Genomic DNA, 26,761 nt, shown 5'->3' with positions numbered 1-26,761 from the left:
TGCTTGACAGTAACTGGGCTTATACTTACATTTAGGTGGTTCTCCCATCATACTCAAACATTATTGAGTGTTATTATTAAATGGACAAAAGATCTCCAGAGCAAAATCCCACTTCAGGATGCAAGTTTTTAAGAGTAAAATGCATTTGAACATCTCAAGTCAGGAATTATAGCAGACAGTAGCAATTATACAGTAGGGAATATATCTCATATATATCATACCAAATATATAAATGCAGAATCTTGATCCTCTATTTCATTAAAAATGTCTATATTAAAAATTAATGGCATGAAATTTCTTCACAGTATCTCAAATATTTCAAGGAATGTTCTAGCAGGCTACTGAAATAAAACACACAAATAACTTTGGGCAGACAGTGTCTTTTTGTTCAGTGGTTGTACAGCTTTTGACACAACGGAGCGGTCCCTGAAAGGGCCAAGACATCCAAAATAATTAATGCACATGATTGATTTCTTTGCAAAAGAGAGGAAAGAAAAAGCAGATCTTCAGCTTTTGGACTCAGACCTGTATTCTTCATCTCGGTGTGTGGGAGACATCACTTGCTACCAGTCTAGTAACGCTGGGTTCCTAATTGGCTCCAGATCAACAATCCTTCATGTTATCCTGCGTTCAGCAAGGCCAAATTCTGCTGGTTTCCACCAGCACAGGTAGCAGTAACTCTATCGACCGTCGGGGAGTTGCTCTGTATTTATACAGGTGGAGCTGAGAGCTGAACTGGGTCTCCATTTCTTCACCCCTTTGAAAGGTAGAATTTGAATTTCCCCTCATTTGAAAGCTTATCTTGACAAATATGCTGAAGTATCTCATTACTGACCTCATGTATGAACACAGCTTCTGCCTTGGCTTCCCCCTGAGTTTTCTTATAGAGAAAAGAGGGGCAGCAGCAGTGATGCCACTGCAGGCGCTGCCAGCTGCCCACCCTGGCATTGGCATGCACCCGCGCCACTGCCCATGAGGGCCCAACTCTGCCTCCCACCAACAGGCAAGTTACTCTTTTTTGAAATTGCTTTTCACACAGATATTTTAAACCCTGCAGGCCATACATGAGGCAAACGCCCATCACTGATGCAGGGCATGGAGGCTCTCGTGCCCCACAGTGTGGGGGAGGCTTCAATGCGCTCTTCACTGGGAAAGGCCATGCCAGGCTTAGGCAGGAAGCTTGGGAAAGAAAAGCCCCATCGCAGGGAGCTTCACGCTCCAGAGCCATCCCCACCATCCCCAACATCCTCCCAGTGCTCCTCTGCACCAGCTACACTGTACAATGCCCCACGCACACCCACGGGGAGAGAGCAAACCGTGCTTTAATCACAGGTAGCAGCTTTCATGCTTGACAGGTCACACACACACACACACACACACCCCGAGCTCTTCACAGCTTAAGAGACCTCCCTGCTCACATGGGCTTCCCAACCCTTTCATACCAGGCAGCAATTAAACCTGACCAGAGCAGAGGTTTTGCATTGGACCAAGAGGGACAGAGATACTTTGCTTGTTTGGTGGACTTGCTCCTGTTAGCATTAGTGAGACAGCTGAGGGCCTGTTATTCTATTGCCGTTATTTACCTCCACTCTGCAGACAGTACAATATGTCTGGAGAGCCAGGCAGGCGCTCCAAGGAGTTGCCTTTCCTTTGCTGAGGGATTACGTTAGCTTGCTGCTAGCGGCTGAGCGTGACATAAGCCCGCCAGCCTGGCAGGGGTTAAAGAGCCAGCTGAGTGCACCAGTGAGAAGGGAGAAGCAGGAGCCAGTGGGCAGCAGAGGTGAAGAAGGGAGAGAGTTGTTTTAGTCCTCTGTGCAAAAATAATAGCAAATGGGGGGGGGGAGGGGGGGGGGGGGGGGGCAAGGTAAATAAACACGCTGTGTGAGATAAACAGAACCCTGGGGATATTTGTTCCTGCACTACCAGATCTGTCATGCTTCCCCCAAGGGACATTGCATTTCCAGGGATTGGGGTTTTTTACTAGTTTGCTGCACCAAAAGGTATTTGAAATATAAGCATGAAAACTAAGTAAAGAAAATACATCCTTCTTGTGGTGGCTGTGGGTGGGAGGAGAGTGGGTTAGAGAAGTGAGCCAAGAGTTAGAGATACAGGGTGTGTGCTTGTGTGTGTGTGTGCGCTTGTGTATGGGAGGCTCATCAGGGTGCTTTTATCTTTAATCACAGGCAGCTGAGGCCGAAATGTGTCCCCAGAGCCTGGTCCTGCAACATCCAGCTGGTCACACTGGAGCTGGGGCATTATTTGCAGAAGTAAAGACTTTCTGGGACTCTTTTTTCAGATTTGTTTTATTCACTCACCATTAAAACATAGTTGGTTTCTGTGGTCTAAAGCTCCAGCTGAGAGCCCCTGCAATAGAAGGGTAGGATTTGTGTACTGTTGGAGAAATCCTTGTGCAGTGCTTCTTACTAAAGATATGGCCCCTCATCCCGGTAGGGATGAACTCCACAGCTTGCAGTGCATCTTCTGTGCCTATCTTAGAAATAACCTTGATTCTAAATTGTGGACTCTAAGAGTTCTAAAATAGAGCAAGTACAGACACAAAAATTTAGAGAACCTACTCAAAACTTCTCAGAGCAGAGCAAAGGTCAGATTACAGGTGTATTTATGGACAAGTTGTTCCTTTTTCTTTTTTCTGTTTTTAAAATTACCTAAAGTGGAGAAATAATGAAACATTACTTCAATAGGCATAATGAGTATGAAATAATTTTCAACAGATGTAAACAAATAGCCTTAGGTAATTAAAAACAGAGATAACTCACTGGCTAAATTCCTCTGGAGTTCTCTTCACTTCAGCCTTTGATGATACATTAATATTTTTGCATATGCAAGATTGAAAAACATATCAGAGAGGATGGAAAAAAGAGATTTCTTTTATCAATGAAAAAACGTGTGTTTATGCCAAAGAAGTATCCCTGTAGCCTGTGTTAAAGGCAAAGCTTTATCATTCTACCTTTTTCCTCTTGGAAAGCATCTGCTTGGTTTCCAAATACCATCCCCCCCCCCCCCCCAAGTCATTTATCCATAAGCACGTCCTGTGTCCCCAGCTGCTGTGATGATGGGGAAGAGGTGGCAGCTTTGTACAGGGGCTGTAAGTTTTTCATGGGGGGGAAATAACTTTGTACAAAACCTATATATCTTTGGAGATGTATGTTTAAGACCAAGTGTTGCCCTCAGTGGTATAAATCCCAAATAACTCTACTTCAGTAAATACAGTCAAATCCCCCTGGTCACTCCAAATTTACACAGGAAAATTGAGAAATGATTTTGAACCTTGGTGAATTTTTGGTATTCACAACCATAAATCCTCTGCCAGTAGCTTCGGCGTTAGCCACACACCCTGCAGCAGCGTGCCCCGGTGTTAAACCCCCCTGAGCACCTGCTACAGGCTATAGGGCGATAAAATTAAGAAGCAGCATCTTGTGAGAGGTTTCTCCTGGCCCTGCCAGCACATGTTTTCTCCAAACAGGCTGGGCTTTGAACTCAGCCCAGGCAATGTCCCTCCTGCTCCTCAGCAGCTGTGAAGCTGTCACCGAAATTCTTCATTCTCCATGCAGGGGCTGCACCACCCGCAGCAGCCCACATAAGCATCCATGGCAATCATGGACACAAGAGCCAGGGACATCAAGATAGGGGACATCAAGACAGGGCTGGGGAAAAATGGAAGAAAAATCCCCAAGTCTTTCCTGCAACCCCGTTCCCAGGCCCGGCACAACCCTGAACCATCCCAGAGCGTGCAAACCTCCAGCTCCATGCACAGTCCCGCTAACGCACGGTGCGTCCTGGCATTAGCATGGAGGCAACCGCTGCCTCCACAACCTGAAAGGAGGTGAGGGCCCACTGCGGGTAAGCGTGTTATTCTGCTTTTTCTGCACAGGCATGCCTCTGCACACCTCTACAGCTAAAAGGCAGCTGCTAATTCTCATGCCAGAGCAAGTATCGTGAGATGTGTTGCTTGTCCTCAGTTTAAGAAAACTGAGAGAGGCCTATGGAACCAGTGAAGTTGTGACAACTCTGCTGAGACCTCGATGGCTCTCACATCTTGGACACACAGGAAAAACAGCCTTTCCTTCTGGGTGCCCTTTAGTCCAAAGAAGAAAAGTAAAATGGCTGCGAGACTGTTGTGAGGACACTGCAAGGGAGGTTGGTGCATTCAGGAGCAGATGTATGTGACCAGCAACATACAGCATAAAAAACACTGCACAATACGGAGGCTACTTAGGCAGTTTTAAGCTTTTACTATTCTCAATTTAAAGTTTATCAGCAAGACAGAAACAACATAAGCTTAACAAGACTGAATTTTAGTTGTCTTCTTTCAGTTCTCAGGCAAAGCTCATAAAGCACTATATAGAGGCAGAGGATTAGTCTTAGTTTACAAATGGGGAAACTGAGGCACAATGCTACAAAATGGCCTCTCTACAGTACAGATCCTGACTCCCAGGCTATTTACCTATCTGCTTCTGTCATTGCTTCATTGAAAACTCCCCTCACCGGGGCACAGCAGAGTCCCTTTCCCTCCCCTTTTGCATGCTCTCTCCACAACTCGATCTTTCACACCTGGAGTGCAGAGCTTAGTGTACAGCACCAAATCATCAAAGAAACCCAAACAGGCATTTCACTGATGCAAAAGGCCTTTCAAAAAGGGAGAGAACAGAAATAGAAGCATGAGCTTCATCAGAGTAGTGACTATTCCACCAAAGCAAAGCAGCAGCTGAGTGAAGAATAAAAGGAAGAACAGATTAAAGGAGATACTTGAATCCTGAAGAAAGGAGAGCACTGCATAGCAAATTATTTGCAGGGGGGTGGAAAAAAGGCGAGGAAAAAATTATCTAGCAATATCTTGCTAAAGTTGCTGGAGAAGTAATATTAACATAGGAATAGGGAAGTGTGGATAGAAAAAGCCATTGAGAGTTGGTGGAGAAACAGCTAGGCACTGTATGTAAAGTAGCCAATTTGTTTTTCTGGGAAAGGTGAATAGCACAATGCATTATCCGTCACAAAGCAAGGAAATCACAGCAGCGTTGATTGGAGCGATGCTTCAGGAAATTATTGAACAAGCAAGAAACAACCTCCGATCACAGCATTCCAGGAGAGGAGTACTTTTGGAGAATTGCACACAGAGCTTAGACCAACATGGGCTGCAAATGTTTGAACAGTAATCCATTGCTTAACAAACGGGAAAGCAGCAGGCAGCAATTGCTGCTCAGCAGAACTGTTCAGAGCAGGAAACCATCTCTGCCCGATAGTTGCACACCAAATCAGGTTTGGAAAGCACTGGTACTGAGACCCAAACTGAGGAGGGTAAAATCACTGTAGCGTGAAATCCTGTTGGAATTACTCAACACTCACACTAGAGACTGGCCCCAGCAACTGGGTGTGCATCCTCAGATACATATTTTACTAGCCTTTAGGCAGTAAACATTCACTGGGCCCAGCAAGCAGCATTGTGTAAGCAGCCTGTTATGTTGGATTCTGTTTTGTTGCTGTTCAAACTTACAGTCAATCTTCCGTGATTTACTGAGGAGGATTGGGCGCACCAGAAATCATTTAATTTCATCATCGCTGCCAAAAGAATTCAATAGTTTACACTACCCATTACTGTGAAAGATGCTCTTTGAGTCTGGATTTCCCCTCCAGGTAATCATAAAAGGATGCCTGACCTGTATCTGAGCAGAAAACATACTGAAATCAGTGGAGTGGCCCCCGTTTGCACCACCAGAAGCAGTCTAAAGAGGGAAAAAGGTTTATTCTGATGTCTTTGCTGATAACTGTCTTAAGTATGTCCCATCTCTGCTGCTCCTCAATACCACTGAGGACTAGACATTGTTGCAATATGTGGAAGCTTTGATGTTTCTGAAAATTAGCTGTGCTTTATGATATATTTGCTCCAGGTAACATCCAAACTGGGAAGTATTAATTAACTAGCACATCTAGAAGTGGAAAAGCAGGAAAAACAGGAAGCTTTTGGAGATGGAAAGGAAAGTGAAGGAAGAGTTAACCAGTCTTTATTTTTGCCAGCAAGTATACATACTCTGTTCCCCATCCACCCCCATAAAATATAAAATGTAGCAGATGTTTTGAGAACAGCTAGCCTGATCTATCAGCCTCTATATAAATGAAGGTTGAGTTAGTGAAGAAGGCGGCAGAATAATGTTTACAAGAGAAGAGCAAGAAGATTTCCGACACCTGGGCAACTTAATGATGGCAGATGGCAAAAGCTGAAGGCAAAGAGAAGGAGCAATGCATACCAGCAGCTGTTGAACAAATGGGGAGTAGAAAAGCCTCCACTGAAACTGTGCAGGAAGAATTTAATACCGGCAGTTCTGTAAGAATGATAGTGTGAATATGCAAAGAGGATCCTGTGTTTTAACTCCTCAGACAACTATCGTCAAAAGTACCCAATGGATTGTCAACCAAGGAAATTTTCACAGCAAGAAGCCATCTATTTGCATCAAATACTGTCAGCCTGCAAAGCAACAACGTCTGGGTCATTTAACAGCACTCCAGATGTAGTTATTTTCTCCTAGGCAAGTGGCTCAAAAAGAGCTATGCAAGAAAAAGACAGAGTCGGCATATAAAGAGGGACAATCAAGCAGCATGTGGAAGTGATTAGCTAGTCAGTATAATATAACTCAGTCAAATAAACAGATTTCCAGGACACTTGGGTGTCCTGTGATTCTCAGCACAAGAGAGACTGCAAGACTATGGCCAAACACAGGGTTGCATTTCACCATCAGTAAACAAGTGATTTCTGACTTTATGCTAAAGATAATAGTTTACGACCAGTCACCCAGGACAGCCTGGCTGAATGTTTTCCTGTGGCGGCATGTCAGCTATTGCACTCTGAAGCTGTAGAAGGCACATGTGCTGTCTTTTTTACTGTGGGAAAAAGAAGGGAGACCAGCCAGAGCTGTAAACGCAGGGACTGACATCAACTGGCTTTCTTGATAATTCTTTCGTTTAAAAGACAGAGGTGGGGTTAATGCATGTAGCCGAGATAACTGTTAAGAATTTATCTTCCCCCACACTGGACTCACCCTTTTTAGGGAATAGCTGCCATCTGCAAAACTCTGTTCTGAGTTCAGGCTCCACAAAACCCAAGAGCATCTAGATGTGTATGACAGAATTTGGCCTCTTTTGAATGATCCTTCTTCTTGTTAAGACTAATTTTCATTCACACTGTAGTTATACATACTTAATACAATCCGTTACCTGCTGTGCATGTCACATCTGTAGCTATGCCAGGCTAATGCCGCATTGACCACTGACACTCTACAGAGAGACCCAACATGGAAGAGCCATCGACAGATCATTCCTGCAATTCCTTTAATATATGACTCACACCAAGTACCTATGGATTAGCGAGACTCCCTGCTGCTGTTTCAAAAAGGCTCAGCAACTGGGTAGAAAGAATGCTGTCTGATAGGTATGCAACTTCAAAACAAATTCATACTGTTCCTAGAGAATTTGTCACCACCGGGGAAGAAAAGGTTATTGTATGTGTAACCTGCAGCTTTAATTATATTGTGTACTTCTCTGTGCAATTAGAAATGTGTATTTGTATCAGATAGTTACACTTTCTAGTTATGTATCTACCAAATTCTCATTATAATTAGGATGACTCATAATGAAATTATGCATTAGTTGCTCCATTCATTATATTGTTCGACTTACAGTCAGCACGCAAACTACAAATCATCTGAATTGTTCCTCTCCTTCATCCTCCTTGGCCATTTCCTAAGCAAATACTGGTCAGAAACAGACAGAGGCACTTTAAATTGTTGCAACTCCTTTGCAAGTGATGAGTTTTCTCAAAGAGGGGCTACTGCTGCAGAGCTGAGCAGCAATCTCAGCTCCTACAGAAGTCAATAGGATTTGCTGATGGAGGGCAAAGTGAAAGCACGTGACCCCTCTGTTTCCCAGGGCAATCCTATTTTGCAACATTCATACAGTCCAGAAAATTGCCATACCTGATCAGATCAGCGCTCCATCGCTCTCTGGATCTTCTTTCCAGCAAGGAGCAGACTGGTGCATCAGAAAAATGCAACAGCAGTGGAGCCATGGCAAGGGTAGGGAGTACGCATGAGTCCCATCACTGATGGCAGCTGCTGTTGCTGCTCAGTGATTAGAAAAAGCCTGAGGAAAGGGGGAGTATCTCAGAATATCTCCCTAAGATTGAACCATTTTGAACTAATCAGCCCCTAGAAGATCTTTCTGATCATCCTCCATTGGCCTACACCTTACACCTTGAACAGTTTACCCCCCTTTCAATTACCACGCAATGTAAATACATCTCCTTGTCTGTTTGATTACGCAGCTCTCACAGATAGTTGTCACCTGTTGACCACCAAGTCTGAGTGACTTTAACCTACTGCAAAGGATTGAAGCCTTTGGGATCACTGTGGCAGGGAGGTCCATAGGTAATTTATTCACTGCATAAGAGAGGGGGGAGCTGCAATAGTCATCCATTTTTTATGAGCCACCTTGTATTCAACATAAATAAATGGTGAACTGTGGACATGGGTGGCAATAATCACTTACTTTAACCTGTCATTGAACACTGTTGTGTCCAGTTCAGTATTGAAATCTCTCAAAAGATCATCAACAAAGTCAGCACCCCTAGACCTATGTATCTCCAGCAGGAATCTCTCTAACATCTCTTGAACTGCTGTGTCATCCCACTTACAAATCAATTGCACAGTGAGCCCCTTAGTGAGACAGAAGTATATTGCTCAGGACAAAGAGAACTTTTCATTTTTCCATTTTTTTTTTCTGTGTTAAGGTGAATGTAGTGCTTATGAAAAATGCTAGATAAGTGGCAGTGAAAAAATTCTTTAAATTATTCACAAAGCAGGTATTGTTCTGGCAGCCGTGCTAGCACTCAGCATGTAATGGTCCACCCTGAGATTCATGCCTACAAAATTCAAAGTCCCCTTTGCTCCCACCAATTTTGGGAGAATCTTAAGGTGCTAATAATCCCCCACTGTAAACTGAGAAACAAAACTGGAGCCCTGAGACCTCCGCTCCAACACACTGACTGTGTAAGGTGCAGGGGGTGAAAAGGGGAAGGGAGGATGTCTGAGAGTGGCAGCAAGTACAGGCATGGGGAATCACGAAGTGCAAAGGCAGCCCTGTTAGGAGCAATGTTGATTCAGGGGCAAATGTCATGCTTGTGGTAGCCCCAGATGTCCCCATCAGCATCTATGGCTGGCTTGCACCAGCAACAAGCTTGCTGTCATTCAGTAGTTTCCATGAAGGCCAATTCAGAAGGAGGAGAGACCATAGCCCACGCTGAGCGCACACGCTGACATGCTGTTTGGTAAAGCCCTTGGCAAGTGCGGGCATCTGGTGTGTTGGTGGCAGGAAATGATGTGGAAAAAAAGAGGGGTTTAAGTTGGCCACTTTCCCCCTAGGAACAAGGCAGAATTTACCAGCTGGTTCAGCACAGACCAGTAGCCTCCTCTCCTGCAAGGGCAACTTTCAAATAGTCTGTAACAGTCACCAGTGAAAAGGACCAACACAAATCCAAACCAGATCTTCTCAAAAGAGGAGGCTCACACCTTAACCAGCCCTCAGTGCCTTCAGGTCCCAATCATTTAAAAACCTAATGCATATTTGCCATTAGTGCTCTCTTAACCCCTTCATTCCCATGTTGTGAGGCAGCCACAGCTGGGTTTTTCAGCGTGATCTGCTTTCCTCCTTAATCTCTCTAAACGCCATTCATTTCTGAGATGTCTCCATGCATGGTGTTTTCATTTTAAGCCAAGGGCTGTGAACTGGGTGGTACCAAAAAGTCAGGCAGGTGCTGAACAAGCAGCAAAAGTGCTAACTCCCCATTTGCTCTCTCCCAGCCTACCTTGGCACCAGGTTGCCTCTCCAGTCCTTCAGCCCATGTGCCATTGCTGCTGGCAGAGACACATCTGTACTGGTGGCTTTTACATTTGTCCACTAGGGACCACACTGAGATCAGCAACACTGAACTGACAGCAGATGTTAACAAGCTTTGATCCATCTTGTCCCAGGCTGGTTATTAACTGACAACCAAGAAGAAAAAGGCTCCAAGATTTCAGCAGAGCACTAACATTTCTGACCTGGGATCTAGGGGTGCGCATGGTTTTCCTGAAAACAGCAGTCTCCAATAGCATCCTCTCACCACCCCTCTTCCACCCATCACAGGCACTGGGAATGCTATGCATCGCTCACATTTCTTCTGCTCATCACTATCCCAGATGCTGTCAACTTGCAAATTCAGATTGCAAGACTGCTATCTGCAAACTGTATTTTGCCTTTTGGGAAGCGTAGTGTACATCTGTGACTCTGTAAATACAAACGACGGTACGGTCCATGCATCCCCCTAATTCGCTTTGCACCACATCTAGCCCTATAGAGTTTTATGAACTCTCAGCTTCCAATCGCTACTTCCACTAACTCCTGTGACAGCCTCAGCTTGCGGTGGGGGCAGATGCTGTTGTGTTCATTTTGCTGTTCACATCAGTCATGAGAGCTACGGCACCTTCCATTCCCGGGAGTGATTTTCTCTCTAGTTTCAAAACAATGTGTGAAACCCTGCTCTGCAGAAACAGTAGCCTCAGTAAGTTTAAGGATGACTGAAGCTATTTCCTCTCCTGGGGAGGTTTAAAAACTACAGAGGGATGAATGGGGTTAGACCTATCGCTGCATTTCTAGCAGCCATCCTATTACAGCACTGAATAAAAGCAAGAACGGCATGTCTAGCCTAGGTTAATAAACCCTACCGAGTGCATGCCTTAAAAGCACTACGAAACAGCCTTAAGTCAGCTTGAGATAACTAATTTCAAGCATGGCTGTCTAGTGTGCCTGTCATTCCTATTGTCCTTCCAAACTATTTCAGACATTTTGAGCAGGGAGTACTAAGCTATGAGTTAGCAGGGGTTGTGACATTAATGGTCCAAAAAGGTTTAAGCACCAGGAGGGAACGATGACAGCGCTTAACAACTGGTGGCAGTTTGGAGGATTCCGCTGGATCTCTGTTTATTAATAATTAGGCTTCGCCTCGGAGGAAGATGTGACAACTATCGGAGGTAGGATTTGCATGGGAAACAAAGGGAGCTGTTGCTGTTCGCTGTCCCTTGTTTGTGCTTTGCTCCCTGGCTTTCCCAGCGCAGCCAGGTGCAGTCGGCAGCAGCGAGGCGGCGGGGGGGGGGGGGGGGGGGGGGGGGGGGCGATGGGACGTGGGGGGGAGATCCAAGGGTGGAAATACTGTTGATAGTCCTGCGTTTTATGGCAGAAATGCCTCGAGGACAAGCTGGCTCAAATCTCGCTGCCCGCTGAGTGTGCATTCCACGTTGCTCTTCCCACGGAGTAAAATACATAGAGGTCATGCAGAAAACACTTTACTCCTTTTCTACCGAGCCAGCTGGGCTGTTTCTGAGGTGGGAGTGGGGAGAGGGGAAGCTGTCTTAAAATAAAAGAGGAAGAGGAAAGCTATGGAGCCTGTAAGATGAGGGACACATGCTATTAACGTGTAAAATGTGTCTGGAGTGCCACCGATGTCATTTGAAAAGGGGAAAACAGAGCCAGGATGAGGGGCGGGAGGGATTTTCTGGGTGAGGAACTCTGTAGGTTATAACCTATTGCAAAAAAAGACATGATGTGTCCATCCATTTTGCATAATCAAAGCTTCCTCTGCGCTGTTGACATTGTTTTGCTGGACAAGAATTGTAGTTTCAGGCAGAAAAAGGTACAATCTCCTCCCATGCCACCACCAGCCCCCTGCCACCCTCCCTCCCTCTGAGAAACAACAGTGTGGGGAAGGATGTAAATGACATTTAGTTGGCTGCTGAAAGGGTTGGGAGTGAGGGCTGAGTGGGGAATGAATGCTCAGTAGTATAACAGGAAAGCTTCCCCTTGAAAAATCTTGTTTCTTTCCAGCCAGAAGTCCAGGAGGTGATACGCAATGTTAGAAGCCTCATGTACTTTTTTATGATGTGCCTGTTTAGCATTACTAGAGAAGAAAATGTCCGAACATCAAAGAGTCAGGTCTGCATGGCAAAACAGGGCAGTGAGGTTTGCATGGGGTCCTGGTCAGTGCTGGGCTGCAAGTTTGCATTTTTGTCAATGCATATGACCCTCACCAAGATAAGTAGCGGGAACTTAATGAATGAAAATCTTATGCCCATGCATATGCAGAATCCTTATCATTTGGTGTGTTTGATCTGAGTGTGATGTTCCCTGTGTTGATGAATTGTTTCAACTTGTGCGTTAAAGTTTCATTTCCAAACAACAGAGAGACTTCAGAGTGAGTGGTATTTAGTAACAATAAAATGTTCTGCTTGTGGAAATGCTTCTCACAGGAGCTATTAAAAATGCACTTAAAGGAGCTGACAGTCATATCTAGCAGTAAGAGGTATGGTATCACTTGCTCTGCTAAATTTTAAAATTAAGGTTATGATGCCATTTTAAATCTACTTTAATGTGGGTGTCATTAAGCATACTTTACAATACCGTTGTCAAAAGCTCACAACTTAGAGGATTCTGTTAGACTGATTGTTTTCATTAAATCTTCATTAGAAAAAGAATTCCTATATAGCAGGGACTTACCAAGTAATTTGAATTTACTCATCCTAACTAATGTTCCCTTTAAGGAGAATTTCAGTGCATTATATTACGTTGTAAATAGGTCATGATATAATTCATTTAATAACAAAACACTGATGACAATTTAACAACAAAAGTGCTAAATGCATTCAGTCAAAGTAAATACAAATTGTGCCAAAGAGAAGCAATATTGGATCAGGAACGGTAAGAATTCCTTTTAAGAAGCATAACATAAATATTCTCCATTTGATCCAAGCAACAACTTTGCAGTCAAGTGCATTACTTTGCATTGCAAATTGAGGAAAAAATCATTTTGACCTGTGTTATATACACTACTTGGTATATAATGATAACAGTGAAAACTTTCTTCCAAAGAAATTGTTTTGAGCGGTTTGCAGTATGGATCAAAGAGATATTATGCAGAGATATTAAATCTGTGTCAGAAACGAGCAATGCATGTGGAAATCAAGTACCTATTTCTTCTTCTCCATCTCACTTTTGTCCAGAGGCTTAGACAATTTTACTTTGTTTTACTTCAGTGCCTTTCTGAGGGAAGGGGCTGAAGGGGTAAAACCACAAGGAGGTGGGAGACTGCGTTCAACCTGCGCCCAGCCACAGACTTCTTGGGGGACTTGGACAAGTCCCCCAGCCTCTTTGCAAAATGGGCAGGGTAATAGCCCTGCCTTGCAAAGACGGGTGAGGATAGTGTACTAAAGATGCAATGGAAATACAGACAGCGGTACTCAGGGAACAAGGCTGAACATAGAGCTCCATATAAGGCAAAATGCAAACCAAAATTTTGTAGCAGGAGCAGGTTAATATTTCAAGCATTTTCAACTGTAAAATAAGACATATTGCAAATCCCATGATCCAAAACTAAATCTGTTTTCAAAACTATTCCAGACAAATTTGCCACTTACAAAAACTTCTGCCAGCAGCAAATATCCATTCACCTGAGAGCCTGTCAGAAGTGACTCTAAATCTCTCAGCATTCCCCTTGCTCCGTCAGTGTACAGCAGATAATGAAACAAAATGCATCAGATTGATTCACCGTGCCGAGAAATAATTTCCCTGTTTTCTTCAGATGCTTAATGAGTACTTTTTGCCATGAATCTCACTTGTCCTTCTGCATATGAATTGTCTGTGGAGCTCATGCAATTTTCTAATTTATTTATTTGATATTATTTGGGAATTTCTTCAGTGAATAACTCTTGGCTTACAGATCTTTTGGGAATGGCAAATGTTTGCAAATTCATACTGTGTTGCTTAGTTCAGTCATGTGGTGTTCCTTGATTAGATGATTTGTATAGCTAACTCACAGAAAGTGAATTGCAAATTTCACAACCAAGTATACTCTTTCATATTGGATTTCCATCACTATCGGAGCAGTCAGGTTTAAAATTCATGTCTTGCAAGTAGTCATATGAGCAACACATAAGCACTGAAGTGCTCCCACCAGACAGATGTGAGAGCCAGGTTAAACAGCCTTCAGTTTCATATGAATATTCATGAAAAGTGTTTGAATTTTTGCAGCTCAGTTAAAATGAATAGTCAGCGTCATCCATCGTGCACTGCATGGGACATTCTCTCACAGTGTTTGCCATGTCCCCGCATTCTCCCTAACTCTCCCGTAAAAGTCCACGATGCCCGTGGAAACTGTGCAGCCAAATAAAAGGAAAAAACACCATAATGGAAATGTCTAAATTTTCCACATTGTAGCCTCTCCTGTTGTGCCTGTCTTGCACATTGCATGACATGAAGAGAGCCAACAGGGAGGACAGCAAGAGAGCATCAGCGGTGACACACTGAGTGCAGGAGAGAAAACCTTGAAAGAGGGGAAAAATAAGAGTGACTACTGACAGAAGGGGGATCAGCCACACATAGAGTAGGTACATAGGAGGTAGGGATTGACACAGTGTGAACACATAAATACACTAGTATAATTTTTAACAATGACTCTATTGAATTTGGGTCATTAACCTCGAGGTTTATGGTCTTACCAGACCCAGCCCATGGCAAGCCCTGGAGCTGTCGCTCCCAATCATTCCCCATGCAGGTGCTACGTGGGTGCTCGCTACAGGTGCAGTCAAGCAAGGAGGTGATGTGGTTTAGCTTTTATCAGGCAGAGGTCTGATGACATGCCAGGAAGGCATAGAAGAGTTGTGAAAATAATAGACAAGAAGAAAACTAACTAACTAACATCTGGTGCATGGTTTAAAAGCAGTGAAAATCAGTTGGGCGAAGAATTTCTGTCAAGTGTGTTTTCTCAGAGACAGAAAAAAAAATCAGCTGTCAAAACACGAAGCTCTTTTGACTCAGAAACAAATGAGGAGGAAAAGGTTATAAAACATGAATATATTTGCCTTTTGAATTATTTTTGCACTGTACTTACGTCATATAGGAGGAAACCTCAGGTCTCCTACTGAGTGAGCTGTATTGTCCAACTACTCACTTTACGTAGAATAAGTCAGGTGTGTGCTGAATCAACAGGGTTGCTGTGACTGCACAGAGCCAACCAGCAGTGTTACACCCCCATTAGATGGCCTTTTTTTTTAAAGTCCAATGATCCGAGATATCCTTATTTATTCTAAAAATAGAAATGTGCCTAAACTGCACACAGTAAGCACTGTGTGTGAGCCACACAGTGAGAGTCACTATGGGCAATACACATGCTTTCATATTCTGTCAGGGCCTGTGTAATGCTAGATTAATATTGCTTGGGGAGAGTAAGAGAATGAGAAGAATTAGAGGAACTAAAATCAAAGCAAACACAGAGGATCTTTTCCAGGACAAAAATTGATTCCCTGTAGTCTGGAATGAAATTCCTACTTGAAACTCCCCCTGGATACCACTAAAGCTCCTATTAGGTCTTCAAATACCTCTTTCTTTCTTAATGCTGTCCTATTGCCCATAATTAACCCCCATCTCTGCTTGTGCCAAGTGGGATAATTTTATATGGACCACTTTTAAAGAAGTAGTTAATTTTTAAAGGGAAAACACAGAAAAAGTCAAATCCCAGCTCTCTCTGCCCACGTTGCTGGTTGCCCCTCTGGTCCGTGCTTTGGTGCCTCTCATGCTTAGTCGAGAGCAGAGAGGTTCCACCGGCAAGCCCTGCAGGGACACGCAGCAACATCTTGGAGCTGTAGCATCTTCTAAGGTCCTTGAAAGGCTGGAGGCAGCAACACAATCACAAGTGCACCTGGGCATCCCCACTGTTTATTTATCATCTACTTTTATAACTCCACAGGAGTGACCTGGCAGCTCTGAGGTCCTCAACAGTCTTTCAAAACTACTCCAGTAAATGCACAAGCTCTTTAGGTAACCCTTTGCATCACATAACTGGATGAAACCTCATCAAAGCCTGCACCAGCCTATCTTGCCTGCTGAATCCTTGGCACTGATCTGCACCACAACTCCTCATCACAGGGAACTGGTAGATCCAAAATCAAAGGAGAAGGTGTCCTTCAGGGGAAAGGAGAAAAATGTCAAACTAGCTGTAGATGTTAAGTGTCTCTGAAACACTGAAGGGGGCTTATAGCTAGATCCCCAGACTGTGGATGTGATGGGCATAAGCAGCCAGAACCTGTACCCCAGCCATCCCCAGGTACCCAGCAATTTTGTCTGAACTCAGTGTTCCTCCTGTGTGCCATTGCATTGCCCTAAATGAACCACCGCCAGAAGGGTTTTGAAGACCAGAGGAGACAACAGAGCATTTCTCCCATTTCCCCACTTCCCCTTCAGTGGATCAGAGCAGGACTGAAGTTTCTGCTTAAGCCCAAAGTGGTTCATCTGCCCAAGGTCGCCATCCTGGCAGAAGCCCTCTGGACAGCACTGTCCTTGCGTGCCTGCTGAGGCGCGGTACCAAAGAAGGGACAAGATAACATTGCCTGCCTTAAAGAAGTGTTGCAGAAAACAATCAGTATCCTTGGCTGTATTTTACTTGCGGGCAAGCTATTTTCCACCTCAGCAGAGTGGTACTCCTTACTGACAACCATTAGTTATTTGCAAATTTAGATAGGCCTTATAAACGTGAGGCTCCTGAGTGAATAAATAATGTTTCAGAGCAATAACTTGAAATAAGTCAAACTAAGAATGGTGAGAAGACCAGGAGTATGGTCCCTTTGGGACACACTCCCTACCACTTCTAATTAATATCTGGTACTTAAAGCATCACAGCCCACGGTTAAATCAAAGTCAGAGGAAACAAAGGACTATAAAATCCTTCTGGAGACTTGTGTCCCTCTCCATCCGCAGGAGTGGGTGTGCTCCTTGGTGCTACTGCCAAACAGACTGACTCTCTGACCTTGGTTAGGGGTGTATGCTTTTTTGGGGGGACAGCCCAAGGGACCTGGCAGCTTGCAGCTGCCCCAGGGCTAGCGTTGCCCCTTGCTCTCCTGCTGCCTTCCCCTTCCCACCCAGCCACCCCCTTCTGCACCTTCCCAGGCCCTCCTGGGGAGCCAGTTCAGCTCACAAAACCTCCAGGAAACTGTGCTTTCATTTTGGCTGGCCAAGGGAGCCCAGCTGGGAGCCAATGAGCACCAGAGCTGGTGCAAGAAAAGCAGGAGAAGAGCATAGCCAGGAGTGAGGTATGGGGAGCAAGGAGCAGTCACAGTCCTGGCACAGCACACTTTCTAGCTAAACACCCCTAAATTCCTCTGTCCTAATGACCCAGCGAAATGCTGCAGAAACAGGCTTCAGATAACCACATCTTGACCACAGCAACATGTTGCAGAGCCCAAGAGTTGTAAAAGAACTGAAGGGCAGAAAAGGACAACAGCTTCTCTGCGCTCATTGATCTTCGATCATCAGGGCCCATCTACCTATTGATGAGCAGTTTTTAAGCTTATATGTTGAATTCCAGAGCTGCTGTTGTGGTGATAGGGAAAGAATTGATTCAGCTGTGAAAAATAGTCCTTGCGGAGCAGGTGTAAGGATGACTGTTGTGATTTGGTGAAGTTTACTGATCCAGGAAATAAAAGTTTCAGAAGGAAATCCTGAGTGGAAAACACCAATGCAACTAGGACATCTTTCAATTCCTTCAACAAAGCATATAGAGTTCAAGGCATAAGAAGCAATAATCCAAGCAGGGAACAAAGGAAGTTCATTTGTAAACATAGCATTTTATTAACTGGAGGATCTGCAAATGAAAAGTCCCCTGACTTTTGAAAACCCACGTTAATGATGCATCAGGGTATAGCATAAACTTCTGACAAATTCCCCCACTTTGCTTCCATATAACACATTGATCTTGCTGCCACTCTGCTCTTTGAAAGCTCTGGTGCTCTCCTAATTATTAATTTCATGAAATGTGTATTCCCTCATCTTGCAAAAAGCATCACAGGACATACAGTCTGGTTGTGAAATATCCCAAGAAGTCCACAGCAAAATCTTTTTTTGGTAGAGTTTAATTAAGATGATCCAGTAATTTGTGTGCAGCTGATTTGGAAGGATTTTTGTCACAGGTAAACAAGCTTTGAAAAAAAAAATTGCTTTTATCTCTTTTTGCTTTCTGTTTTAGTTGTATTTCAAGTGGATTAGTATAATCTTTCCTCGGCCAAACTCCAGTCAGTCTATTCCATCATTGTTCTAATTTTACAAAAAGAAAATGACTGAAAGCAATTAATTAAAAATCTCTTCAGAGATGCATATGTGGATGCGCTTATTCACTAAGAACTCACAAAATAACTCTGCATTTTAAGACAATTTATCCGGTGCATTAAGCGTGAACAGTATGTCTTTGTTAGGTGCGCCTGCCTTTAGATGGTTTCCTACATGAATATGCTTGTCGTGTAGAGGTATCTGCAGTAACTCAGCTCAGTCAGAGAGGATCCCCTTTTAAACTAAGTTTGAGTTTCTAGGCAGGTTTATTTTTTCCTGTGTGATGAAGAAGTTGATTGATTTCAAGTGAGGAGTCTTTCCCTGCTGGGACCTGGACTGTCAAAAGCCATCACAGAACTTGCAAAATTGTCATAACACCAGAAGCCCTAACTCTGCTCCAGAATCACCAGAGTTCAGGGAAAATTCCCAGTAATTGACAACAGAAGTTTTCTTAGCAAAGATATTCTGCCAGACTGAGACATTATTTTCTGCACACACAGGCACCCACATGGGGGACAGTACTAACACAAACAGTAAACTCTAGTGACATGAGTGAATTTATCATCAGCAAGAAGACACAAGTGTCTTCACACTAAAACCTTGGACTAGACTATTCATAAACTCTTAAGGTCAATCAAAAAGGCAAATTCCCATTTTGTAAAGTTTCTTTTATTTCTTATAAGCCAAATAAAACCTCTAAATTTCCTTGAATTTAGGGTGAGGGAGAAGGAAATCAGGACTCTTGATCTCAAAGCTGTGCCTTTCCTTAATAAAATTCCAGCACATCTGTGCCGTGAATGCAAATAAGTGCTGGCATCCAGCGTAAGGTGCAGAGGTTCTCCTGGCAGAGCAGAAAGGAGTTTCCTCTGCAGAGGTGTTCATGCTCTGTGGTGAGTGTTCATCTACGGAGTCAATGCAGCAGCCCTGCTAGCCTGCAGCCACACTTCCCAGGCAATTTAAATATACCTAGGGAGGTTCCTAGAAGATTTCACATACTCCACCTCTTCTTTGAGCAGGAAATATTGAACAAAGGTATTTTGCCAGCCCTCTTTGTCACTGAGTTCATTTATACCTTCTTCAGCCTCCATTAAAACATGCTGCGTTTGTCTACTCTTTCCACTCTCCATTCTGCTTGTCTCTATTTAAAAAGACTCACATATCACAGCCTGCTGGTCACTAGCCAGATGTCCAGATGGTACTTGTGTACCACATTGATAGGCACCTTAGAAATAGCAGGGAGAGAGGGGAAAAAATATAACTGGAAGACTTCAGATGCTCTTTTTGATAAATGGCAACTGTAGATGTAATTAGCTGGTTCCCTCCTTTGGAGAAGCTGGGGAAGCAATAACAGTTGCAGTCCCACAGAGCAAACACGCGAGAACGTGTCTCTCACTGTCAGGTTTTAGCTTTCCACTCAGAGCAGTGTCAGGTGGATGGTCTGTCTATCCACCCCTCTTCTTTGAAAGACACCAGGTTTTCATCTGGGTTTGAAGGTTTCTCTCAGTGCCCATCACCATACTGCCTCAGCACCACTATGCTGTGTCAACTACTTCTGCACAGACAACTGGTTTCTAGAATAAAGAACAAACACTGCTCACCTTAACTGTGTGAGTATCCCTCTGGCAATAATCAGGCTAATTTCCTCAGTAAGGCCAGCAGGATTTGGTTCTAAATCAACCACCAAAATGATTTATGCATAAGTGCATGAGTTCCTTTACAACTCCAAGGTCCACTCGTTAAACATTATTTACATCTCACCCAGAAATGCTGTTTCTTCTCTCTCTTCCATTTGCCAAGGAGAAAGGTAGAAGGGATGAGGGTTTCGGGAACACCTGTGTGAGTAGAGGGCTGAGCCCATCCCAAATGCAACGGCAGGGAAGACAAGTCTCCTTCCACTTTGCTGAAATGCCTTGAGAAGTCTGCCCATGGGAACCCCATTTTGCATCGTGTCTGGGGAGCCCACCAGCCTGCACATGTCCTCCCAGGGATGGCACAAAACTGCAGAGGAATCTGCCAAGAAGGGAACCATTGCCCAAACTTGCTGTGGCTGCATGTTTGATTTATACCTCAAAGCATGAGATAACATATTCTTTAAAATATTCAGCTTGCTCAATAAAACTGATATATGTTCTCTTTACCTTTTCTTTTTAATCCTGTTAAGCAATTGGTTGTGTATCTTGTGACAAATATTTTAGCATGATAAAGTACCACCAGCAGCTTCATTTTAGCAATTGGCTCTGGAGGGGGCAGGGAGTTAAAATCCTCAGTCTGCTGGCGTGCTGCGCTGGATGCTCTCCAAACCAAGGTAACCTGGACAAGGCGCTGACAGGAAAGGCTTGAAATCCCACCTCCACAAAAGGGATATGTGGCACAGAACCAGCTCTTGAGGGCAAGACCTTCGATCAGTCTTTCAGAGAACTGTGTCTTTTTAAACAGTGTTTTGGGCTGTTTCGACTGTTTCTATAACCACAGGTCTCGGGGAAGAGCCCCAGGCTGGGCTGCGGTCAGTCATGCCTGTCCCATAAGTAGGGGCGAGCTGTTCCTGCTTGCCACGTACCCCAGTGCCACAGGGCCTTTCCGTGACCCACAGCAGGAGCAACAACTGGCACAGATGCACAACCGTGAGCCTCTGGGGCCTTGAACGAAAAACCCAACGTGCTTATGGAGTTTAGGGACCCTGAGGGCTGGGGAGGAGATAAGTAATGTAGTCGAGGGACCACGTTGTGCACCTACAAACCTGCCTTGGTCCTGCTGAGGTGTTTAAGTCTCCTATTGGAGATAAAGCTTTTTTCTAAGCAGTCCCAGTTTGTTGCCTCCCCTCTTACAAAAATCTCTACACGTCTCTAATCATTTTCACTGTCAATCTCTGCACTCTTTTTATATCCATTAAAGACTTCATGAGATAGAATGACCAGAAATGAAAAAAGATTCTGATAGAGCATGCAATTGATTTATGTTAATGGCATTGTAATAATATTTTCAGTGTTTGATTTCTTTTTCATTCTGTATACAGCTAAAATGTTGATTACTTTTCTATTCCTCTCTCATGTATTGAACAGCCACTTACATTGGGCTCCACAAATTTATTCTCAGGTCTGTCTCCACAGCAGTTAAAATATAATTAATTTAAAATCCACCAACACATGAGAAGCTGAGATGATTCTTTCCAATCAATCTTACTAGAATTCATCAATGAGTTTCACCAGCTGTCATGCTGCTCATACATTTGTCTTCGTAAAGCTCCTCTGACTTCACTAGCTTTGACACATTTAACAACTGTTAATACTAAAAAAAACCCCAACCCTCTAATTTCTATTGAACCACCACCAAGCCTTAGAAGCCCCCCAGATATGCATGAATAAATATCAGTCACCTGTGACACCATCCTTAATGATTTTTGCATTTCTTTACAGTGATAACTTTCAACTCTTATTCATATGTCAGAGATATAAAAAAGTTGTGTGCCAAGATGTGTTAGGAGTTTATAAAGGTAATCAAAGAATAAATGTTATTGCTTAGTTTTGCCTTCATAATATATTCTGCCTTGAAAATTATATTAAGTGTCAAATCGCCTTACCCTAAAGGGATTAGAATATGAAAAGTATCGCTCAGTGATGGAGAGGGAAAAACCCTGACTATTTTTATGGAGTTCGATAACCCAACAGACGGGATTATACAGCATGGTGCCAATGATAGCCAGAGACTGAGTATAAAGACCTTTTTTAGTCAACTAAAGATGAACAAACTGTTTTGGACAAAAAACAGCCTGATTCTTGTCTCAAAGTTGATACAAAAATCAAATACAAGTATTTCATCAGTGGTATGACAAAGCCACTTGCCTTTCTTCCGTTCATTACAAGGTGGCTGTGCACTGCCTTATTTTGGCTGGTAGGAGACAGAAATACAGTATCACAAATTTGGGATCTGCTGAAAGCTGGAAACACCAACAATAACAACACTTTATCATCAAAGATTTGCCAAAATTAAGGGCTAGATTTTCAAAGCAGCTTGGTATCAAGAGTGCCTTCAGACTTCCTTGGGAAACAGAGAACTGAGAACAGGGGTATTGGTCTTTCATTTTCAGCCTGCCCCTACAAAACAACTAGCAGTCATTGCACCTTTCCTACAGGTTAGAAAACAGGCATGATGTGGGCAAGTGATTTTATATTAAGGGATTTCAAGGTCGCAAATAGTCACGTAAACTTGTTTTGTAATAGTATCACCTACTATCAGAAGTCTCTACTTTTTGTGATGAAGCACTCACATTGTTAGCTGCTTCAAGCAGAGGTGCAGGAGCAAGTCCCCGGCATGAGATCTGAATGAGTGTCTGTGTATTCAGTTTGTGAGACCATACAGCTAGCGTACAGCAACATTTGTGTACGTTCATGCATGATACATAATGCAAAGTAGTTACCAAACTAATAAGCATAACTTTATCTAATTGGCATATTTATTATTGATGTGTGTGACGTGGTAGCTGATTAAAGCCTCAGATTGTGCCAGGTGGAAGACAAACATATAGCCATAAAGAGCAATTAAATGCATTTAGACGTCGCACATGAATGCAACACTTGCAAAAGGCAGTGGACAACACTGTGGGGATTGCCCGAGCCATGGGAGGAGAGGCAGCACCCCATTTTTCACACCCCTGTGAATGCGCCAGTGAGCTTTGGAGAGGTACATGGGAGAGGTACCGAGGAGGGTCCTGCACGGAAGGGAACCTGCTGGGAACATGAGCTCGGCAGGGCTGGAGCCCGTGAGCGTCACATCACATGGTGACCCTGGCCAGTTCCCCAGACTGGATTTTGGCAGGACTGAAGTCCCCACTACAGCCAGATCCCTTCCGCAGCCTCACCCAGGCACTTCTCCTCCATTTCTTGCCCTCCTGAGCAGGACTGCCAATCAACTGCAGTCTGACAGGTCTGAGTATATCTTTCACAGAAGAAATGAAACCCCAAGCTTATGTGCGTTTGCCATGTAAGTTTTGCACCTAGATATATGTTTTTGCAATGTCTCAGAGGGGCAGGGCGCCAATTAGCCGGCCACGTTTGAGACACCGTTGGCATTATCCTGCTGGCCACTCTGTGTTCCTTAAATGCGGAGATACCCACTGTGCCAAACTGGTGATGTGCAAGCAAGCAAAACCACACCAGCTCCACGTAGTATACTGTATACTGTTATGAAAGTAGTAACCTCCGGCCACCTTTGCTCTTGCAGGCTGTTGGTCATCCTGCAGAATCAAGTGCATTGACCCAGTGCTGGGTGTAGCCCAACAGTGTGCTGAGCAATGAGCCAGCATTGCACCTTCTACAGGGGAGGTTGCACAGACCCCAGCAACTAAACACACACACACGTTCTCTCTGGCTGCTTCGCTTTCCTGGAGGGCCTTATTCATATTTCTAAACTGTTTGGTGTGAGCAGCAGAGAGGGATGAAAGATTGGGACAGTAGCAGCTGCAAATGAATTGCAGTATCGCAGGTACTGAATGTTTATTTTGCAGCTCTCCGAGGCTGGTTACACAATAACTAATATCCTGGGGCAGAGAGAAGCAGAGCAGTAGTGGTCTGGCCAGGGAAAGGTGGAGGGATAATTAGCAACTGTACTGTTTTCTAGCTCTTTCTCTCTGACTATTTTTTTTCTGGGGGCAGGGGGTGTATTTACAGCATCACAGGAACCGGACCATCAGCTCTTCTTTCAAAGAGCTTGTTGCCTGCCATTAAATTGCACTGTATAATATCATAAACCCAGAAGAACAACATTTTCATTCATGAGGTTTCATAGTAACTACAGAAACAAATCTTCCCTCTCTGAAGCAGTATTTGCCTTTCAGATTCTCAGGCACACATTTCCCAGGATAGCACTTTTTTTTCCATTCCTTCTTATGCGTTATTTTATACATTATATTTCTGGCTTTCACATGCACATGACTAGGAAAGATTGCTTATCCAAACAGAGTTCCTTTTCCTCTCTAACTCATCTTTTTCATCTATAACTTATTTTATTTCCAGACATGAAAAAACAGCTACAAATTATATCTGACAACATCTCCCCAGCTCCTGATATTTCAGATGTGTCTTGCTCCGTGGTATCTTTTTTGCTAAATCCATGTGAATAGGACAGAACGTGTGTTGCAAAAGAAGCATTTTATCATAAATTAACCCTGATTTCTTCATTCAGATTCTAGTGATATTGTCAAATTACTTTGCCTTCTGCTAACTCCTAATTGTCTTTACTATCCATCCTCACAAATTGAAAAAATCAAACAGGCTATTATGCGTGAAAAGTAGTTTTTAACACAAGAAAATGAAACATAAAAACAAATGCTGAAACCAATAACTTCAGAAAATGCAAAGCTACAGCTGTCATCCTTATCATCAAGAGTGGCAATAGCGTCACAGCTAAAAATGAAAACCCTCAAATTCAATGTTCCATGATAGTACAGTGCCAGGTATTTACTGTACCAGCCCATAGCAAGAACTGATCCCTACTCAGTAAAGGGTTAGTGTTTCAACTGAAAACTTGTGGGAAGAGGGATGGTATTTTCTCATTTGAAAGCAGATGAGCAAAGGCAAGGAAAAACTACCTGCAATGTCCAAAAACACATAGGAAGCCTAAAACAAAGTCAGTCAGTCTCCCAAATCCCAGCACAATGACTAAACCCCAATTAATGTCTCCTACTGCTACATTCATGGAATCGTGCCCATTTTTGCCTTATCTCCCTGAGTCAGTGCACCTGGTGCAAGAGCTGCCACCTCAGTAAGACAAATGCTCTGCCTAGGCACAGCCCTGTCTTCAAAGCCAGCCAGCAACGGTCTTCTAAGGAAGATACAAGAAATTCCTTATGCGAGAAATTCCTTAATTGGTAAATGCAGGGTAATCTATGCCAATGAAGGTCTTATCCTGACAGAGATTAACTTTAAGCCTTAAAGCATGAATTTTTATGGCCATTCCAAAATCTAATTTATTAGTGCTAAATATTATTACTCAAAGCATTCACATTACCCATAGACATGTCCGCTCGATCTCAGAAATCGCACTCCCACACCAAACCATTCAGTTACCTGTTTAATTACTACAATTTTTTGTGACAGACATTAGGGGATAATACAAGACCCACAGGCCTGTCTGTTCATGAGTACTACCAGGTTAAGGAAGGAGGAGAGAAGAGAGGAGCATGGCATATTTTTTACTGGTCCCAGTATTCACACGTGAGATTTTAGATCAAGGTAAATAGCGCTGAAATGCTGCCAGACTTGTTTCTCCAGATTGCTGAATGGTTTCCCCTTCACTGTTGCTGTGCCAAGTTTCAAATTTGCTTTGTGCCAAACTTCATACAAACAAATTTGCAGAAAATTCATTTCAAAGTCTGACTTACGCTAATACGAGCAAAAACCAAAGGTGAAAGGAGCATGTCTGAGCATTAGGGCTACAGCTGCTCTTTCTGTGATCGCTTAAATGAGGCAGAGAAACAATAAAGCCAGATTTACTTTTATCTCATCACAACTAAGTCCTAGGTTTTGTGTAAACAGATACCAAACACACCTAAAACTCTTAATCAACTTTTTTTTTTTCAAGCACACAAAGCAAAGTCTAGCTTTAGGACAAGAGGGAAGGAAAACTTCATTGTGTCTTTATAGGAACACTTTAAACTCCCTTTTCAAGGTTTATTTTCCCATTACAGCTCCCAGAAACTCATATAATGCTCCAGCTGAGATCAGCAGAATCAGGCACCTGAAGGAAATCTGTGACAAGAAACCCACATGGAAAAATAGTTATTTTTATATGCATATTTCTAAAGTTATTATCAAACTAGTGGGAGCTAAAACATTTATTTTCTCTTGAGTACCCAAAGATACTAAAATGCCCAAAGCACTTCAGTGCTGAGCACTGGGGGAAGACATGTGCAGGGGATCTCTGACCACAACCAGCAAGAGCAGCTCCATGGATCCAGTCACTCTTGTTTCCCCCAGGGCCATCACCTCCTGGGGAGAGATGAGGCTGGACAGAAAGCTGAAGCCAATTAGAGGTAATTAATTCAGCTGGAAATCCATCCCAGGCAGCTATTAGTGAGGCACTCAGGGGAAGGGAGGGGAAGATGAGTCCAGACTCTGTTTTTCACTTTCTTGAGCAGCTACTCAACAGAGAAATGTCAGTGGGAGACTCACCTCCCCTTCTCCTCTCATGTGCTAAGGAAAAATACGCCAGGGTGCAAGTCATCCACCCCATTTGCACTCACCCCTTACCTGTCTCTACCACTGCCTCTCCAGCTACCTCCAAATATCCCAGATCATCCTTTTCCCTCTCTGCTGCCTCCCACAGTCTCACTAGAAGAAGGCTTCCTCCACCCCCAGCCCAGGCTGCCACAGCACTCACCAGACCAGAAAGAGGAAGGGTGTAGCCAAGATGATGGACATGCTTTCTCTTAGGTACCTCATTAGAGACATACCTTGAAGGGACCAGATGTAAATTAAAAGTGGCCTTTGACCCTGTCTGCTTCTGATGAGCTGTTGAAAGGGGTTATAAAGCAGGGACCGAGGCAGGACTGTAGTGTTTCAGGGCCACCCTGTCCAAG

General features: G+C 43.7%; 1 protein-coding gene across 6 annotated transcripts in view; it reads left to right on the top strand.

Annotated features, from left to right (window-relative positions):
• KCNMB2 (potassium calcium-activated channel subfamily M regulatory beta subunit 2) overlaps positions 1–26,761 on the top strand; it is a 159,200-nt gene that overhangs the window by 40,424 nt on the left and 92,015 nt on the right. The window contains exon 1 of one of the 6 annotated variants that reach the window (XM_076341341.1): positions 10,787–11,075. The exons of the other annotated variants lie outside the window; for them this stretch is intronic. The gene's annotated coding sequence lies outside the window, so the exon portion shown is untranslated. Of the gene's footprint in view, positions 1–10,786; positions 11,076–26,761 lie in introns of those variants that run through there. 6 annotated transcript variants of the gene reach the window in all.

Source organism: Aptenodytes patagonicus, chromosome 6 (assembly GCF_965638725.1).
Source record: "Aptenodytes patagonicus chromosome 6, bAptPat1.pri.cur, whole genome shotgun sequence".
Lineage (NCBI taxonomy): Eukaryota > Metazoa > Chordata > Aves > Sphenisciformes > Spheniscidae > Aptenodytes > Aptenodytes patagonicus.
The sequence above is the reverse complement of the archived record's forward strand: the minus strand, read 5'-3'. Positions and strand labels throughout refer to the sequence as shown.